The sequence below is a fragment of the Equus przewalskii genome, chromosome 7, assembly GCF_037783145.1.
Source record: "Equus przewalskii isolate Varuska chromosome 7, EquPr2, whole genome shotgun sequence".
NCBI classification, from domain to species: Eukaryota; Metazoa; Chordata; class Mammalia; order Perissodactyla; family Equidae; genus Equus; species Equus przewalskii.
In genome coordinates this window covers 39,177,159-39,183,181 of record NC_091837.1, presented here as the reverse complement: position 1 = coordinate 39,183,181, position 6,023 = coordinate 39,177,159, and positions in this window count along the sequence as shown.

Here is a 6,023-nt window from a genome sequence, read left to right as displayed (position 1 = left end):
TTTTTATTGTTTTAATTCAGGCTTCTGTATTAGCTTCCTATTTCTGCTGTAACAAATTACCACAAAGTGGCTTGAAACAACACAAATTTACTATGTTACAATTTTGGAAGTCAGAAGTCCAAAAATAGGTCTCACTGGACCCAAATCAAAGTGTTGACAAGGCGATGTTTCCTCTGGATGCTCTAGAGGATAATCCATTTTCTAAGTCTTTCCAACTTGTAGAAGCTGCCACAGTCTTTGGCTCATGGTCCCTCCATCTTCAAAGCCAACAACATAGCATCTTGAAATCTCTCTCCCCCTTTCACTTATAAGGACCCTGGTGATTACATTGGGCCCACTGTGATATAGTGACCTAGAATTATTTCCCCATCTCAAAAGAATTTTAGTACAAAAGAAATAATAAAAATACTTTTCATTTTTGAGTGTCTTCTACATACCAGTCACTTTTTACACATGATGTCATGTGTCTGCTACTTGGCTGTGTTTCTCATCTGTTTTAAAAACTTATGATATTAAGGGTACACTCTACTCCATAGCACTCAGTAAATGATTGATTTTATTTGTGATATGTAAATCATTCTGGGTTCTGTAGCCTGTTACTGTTTTCCTTTCGGTTAAAGGAGCAGGGAGGGTGGAGTAGGGGCGACAGCAAAAGCTAAAGGGAGTCATGCAAGTTGAAACAAAAAGATGTTAGTAACATGGACGCATACAAAAATATAAAGGTCTGTGGTAAAGGTAAGTAGACAAATACAGAATCCTGTAATGCTATAATGGTAGTGATAAAGTACTTTTAATTCTAGTATAGAATTTAGAAGACAAAAGCATAAAAATAACTATAACTATGTTAATGGATACATAATATATAAAGATGTAATTTGTGAATCAGTAACAACGTGAGAGATGTAAAAGAAAGGAGTTTTTGTACGATTGAAATTAAGTTTTCAGCATAAAGTGGATTGATATAACAATAAGATGTCTTATGTAAGCCCCACAGTAACCAGAAAGTAAAGACCTGTAGAAGACACACAAAAGAAGGTAAGGGAAGAAAAAAACATCAACACCAAAAGTCAATGAAACACAAAGGCACTAGGAGGAAAAGAGAAACAAAAAGAAACAGCAGACAAAATGGCACTCGTGCTATGGTCTGAAAATGTTGTGTCTCCCAGAATTCATATGTTGAAATTCTAACCCCCAAAGTAATGATATTAGGAGGTAGGGCCTCTGGGAGGTGCTTAGATCATGAGGGCAGAGCCTTCATGAATGGGATTAGTGCCCTTATAAAAGAGACCTCAGAGAGCCAGCTTGCCCATTCCCCCATGTGAGAATACAGTGAGAAGTCACCATCTGTGAGGAAGTGGGCTCTCACCAGATGCCAAATCTGCTGGCACCATGATCTTGAACTTTCCATCCAGAACTGTGAGAAATTTATTCTTTGTAAGCCACCTACTTTATGATATTGTTATAGCAACCCAAACAGACTGTGAAAGTAAGTCCTTATTTATCAATAATTAAATGTAAATGGATTAAATTCCTCAGTCAAAAGATAGAGTGGCCTAATGGATGAAAAAAAAATGTAAGTTGGTGCTGTCTACAGGAGACTTTAGATGTAAAGAAACACATAGACTGAAAATGAAAGGATGGAAAAAGATATTTCATGCAAATATAATCAAAAGAGAGCAGTGGTGGCTGTACTAATATCAGAAAAATTAGACTAATCAAAAACTGTCACTAGAGAAAAAGGACAATTATATAAAATGGTCAATACCTCAGGAAGATATAACAATTATATATGCATTCTCAAATTCCTATTGAATCTCAAAGGGCCTCCAATAACCCAAAGAATCGTGAGAAAGATGAACAAAATGAGAAGTCTCACACTTCCTGATTTCAAAGCTGCAAAAGGATTCCTGGCCCCAATTTCAACATGTGTTTGTGGAGGCTTCCCCACACCAACAAACAGTTCTCAGATGCCAGCAGAGGGTCTGAGAATTCAGCTCAATTCTGGCACTATCTAGCTGGCAATAGAATCAGATTCCACAGATAAAGGGCTCAGTCCCACAAGACTGCCCTCTGCTTCAGACACCCTGTGCTTGTTAGCTGTGCTTCTGACTGACCAGCTCCAAATTGGAGGTTCCAACTCCCTCCAAGTCAGGATGACAATTGCAAGTCCAGGTTGTTACTTGTACTTCTGACTGACAGGCCATAAATTAGAGGTTCCTGTGGCCCCCTCCTTGGGCTTGAACTATTTGCTAGAATGGCTCACAGAACTGAGGAAAACCCATTTACTTGCTAGATTACCGATTTATTACAAAGGAAATTAAAGGATACAAATCAACAGCCACATGAAGAGATTCATAGGGCTAGGTCCCAAACAAAGGACATTCTGTCCTCATGGAGCTTGGGGCCCAGCATGGTGGCACGTGGAAGCATTTTGGTTCCCCAATGTGGAAGCTCTCCAGGAAAAAAAAAAGGGGCCAATGAGCTGTCCTTTTGGGTTTTATGGAGGCTTCATTAGGTAGTCATAATTGACTAAGTCATTGACCACTGGCAATTCATTCAACTTCAAGTCCCCTCACCCCCCTCCCTGGAAATCACAGGGTGAAAGTGAAAGTTCCAATCCTCTGATCACATGGCTGGTTTGCTTGCCAACCAGCCCTTACCCTTGGATGAGGTCCAAAAGTCTCCTTCATTAACATAAGTAAGACACCTATTTCACCTTTATGGCCCTGCAGCATTTTCAGAAACTGAGGACAAGAGACTCTATTATAACAAAAGATGCTCCCATGGCTCTTATTGCCCAGAAAATTCCAAGCATTTTGGGAGCTGTGAGCCAGGAACTGTGGATGAAAACCAACTAAACCTGAGAAATTTATTTTGGTCATCTGGATGACCAAATACACACATTTCTTATAAATCACAATATTGCAAAAGCATATTACAAAGCTACAGTAGTCAAAACAATATGGTACTGACATAAAGACAGACGTATAGACCAATGGAACAGAACAGAGCACAAAAGTACGTCTACACATTTATGACCAAATGCTCTTCAATGAAGGTGCCAAATATACACAATGTGGAAGGAATAGTCTCTTCAACAAATGGGGCTAGGAAAACTGGATATCCACATTTGAAAGAATAAACATGAACCCTTACCCAACACCATATACAAAAATTAACTGAAAATGGATTAAAGAACTGAGGTGACATCAGCATCATGGCAAAGTTAACTTGCCTGGGACTCTCTCCCCTCCAACATAGAACAAAAAGGGGCATCCATACTCCAAGAGAGGACATCCTCACAGCACAAAAACGGAGAGATACACAGCCACACAACAGAAGTTGGAGAGGCTGGAGCCCCCCTCAGAGGAGCTGGAATGGGGTAAGAGAGAACTTCGCTCCCCCCCCAAAGACTGAGATCGCCACATGAGGGAAGGAACGGGGCAGGGATCACTCGTTCATGGGATCACCAAGAACTCTCTAGGGCCCTTGCATCCTAGGGGAAGCCCTCTAACATGATGAAAGCTTTCATAGGGGGTGACCTCATCAACAACACCCCAGGAGACCAGATAGTGAAAGCTGATTGAGAAACCCCAAGAGCACACAGGAGAAAGTGCCCCTCCCCTCACCTGCCCTGCCCCACTCCACTTCCTGGGATATCAACAAAAAGCAGAAGGCTGAGAATACGCAGCTCTCAACCCCCACCCTGAGGCAATAGGCGGTAACTGCAACTGAATAACATCAGAATGTGTAAGACCCTACCTACCTCTGGCAACATCAGACACTACATCAAATCTCCAGACCAGAGAGAACACAACAAGCACCCAGAATTCAGTCCTGAGGACACAGAAATATGTAACCTAAGTGGCAATGAATTCAAAATAGCTATCAAAAAACTCAGCGAGGTAAAAGAGAATGTAGAGAAACAATTCAATGAGTTCAGGAGCTACTTCAGAAAAGAGATTGAAACTATAAAAAACAATCAATCAGAAGTATTAGAGATGAAAGACATAATGTAAGAGATAAAAAAAAAAAAATACAGATTCCCTGAACACTCGAGTGGACATCATAGAGAAGCATATCAGCATAGTCAAAGACAGACATGTTGAAATGCTCCAGACAGAAGAGGAGAGAGAACTAACACCAAGAAGACATGAAGAAAGTCTCCAAGAAATATCCTACTCAATGAGGAAATGCAACATAAGAATTATAGGTATTCCAGAAGGAGGAGAGAAGGAGAATGGAGCAGAAAGCGTGTTCAAAGAAATAATAGCAGAGAACTTCCCAAACCTAGGGAAAGAGAGGGAAATCTGTGTAGAAGAGGCTTCCAGATCTCCTAGATTTGTCAATGTAAAAAGACCTATTGCAAGGCACACAGTAGTAAAACTGGCAAAAATGAATGACAAAGAAAGAATACTAAGAGCAGCAAGGCTGAAGAAAATAACCTGCAAAGGGACCCCCATCAGGCTTTCGGCTGATTTCTCTACAGAAACCTTACAAGGTGGGAGAGAGTGGTACAACAAATCAAATCTTTAAAAGACAAGAATCTTCGGCCAAGAACACTCTATCAAGCAAAAGCATCCTTCAGATATGTGGGAGAAATTAAAACTTTCCCAGACAAGTAAAAGCTAAGGGGCTTCGTAGCCATGAGACCCTCCCTACAGGAAATTCTCAAGAAGGCCCTCATACCTGAAAAAAAATTGGAGAAAGGGGTCACAAAATACAGAGTAAGGAGATAAATAGGTAGGCAGAATCAGATAGCAAATATTCAACTAGAGCATTAAGCTAGATAGAAGGAAAACACCAAAAACAAAGATAATCCTGTCATCTTAACGATAAACTCACAACACAAAATGGAATAAGATATGAGAAAAACAACTTAGGAGGGGAGTAGGAAAGGGACTGAGTTGGTTTAGACTAAGGAAATAAGAGGCCATCAGAAAATGGACTATGTTATACACGAGATTCTGAATACAAACCTCAGGGTAACCGCTAAACAAAAAAGCAGAACAGAGACAAATAATAAATAAGGAGAAAACAAAGAAACACATCATAAAAAACTACATAATTCAATGGGTAGACCAAAACACACAGGAAATGCAGGAAACAAAGGAAATGCAGGAAAACTAGAAAACAAGTGATAAAATGACAGCATTAAGCCCTCATACATCAATAATCACCCTAAACATAAATGGATTGAATTCTCCAATAAAAAGACACAGAGTGGCAAGCTGGATTAAAGAACAACACCCAACAATATGTTGCCTCCAGGAAACACATCTCAGCTCCAATGACAAACACAGGCTCAGAGTGAAGGGGTGGAAGAAGATACTCCAAGTTAATGGCAAAGGAAAGCATGTGTTGCAATACTTGTATCAGACACAGTAGACTTGAAGATAAAACAGGTAAAGAGAGACAAAGAAAGGCAATATATAATGATCAAAGGGACACTTCATCAAGAAGAAATAACGCTTATAAATATCTATGCACCCAACACAGGAGCACCAAGATTCATAAAGCAACTATGAACAGACCTAAAGGAAGATGTTAAAAACAACACAATAATAGTAGGGGACCTCAACACCCCACTCACATCAATGGACAGATCATCCAGACAGAAAATCAACAAGGAAATAGTGGAGCTAAACGAAAAACTAAAACAATTGGACTTAATAGACATATATAGATCACTCCACCCTAAAACAGCTGAATACACATTCTTCTCAAATGGACATGGAACATTCTCAAGGATAGACCATATGTTGGGAAACAAGGCAAGCCTCTACAAATTTAAAAAAATTGAAATAATAACAAGCATCTTCTCTGATCATAATGCTATAAGGCTAGAAATTAATTACAAGAAAAAAGCTGAGAAAGGCACAAAGATGTGGAGACTAAACAACACACTACTGAACAAGCAATGGATCATTGAAGAAATCAAAGAAGAAATCAAAAAATACCAGGAAACAAATGAAAATGATTGCATGCCATACCAACTCATATGGGATACAGCAAAAGCTGTA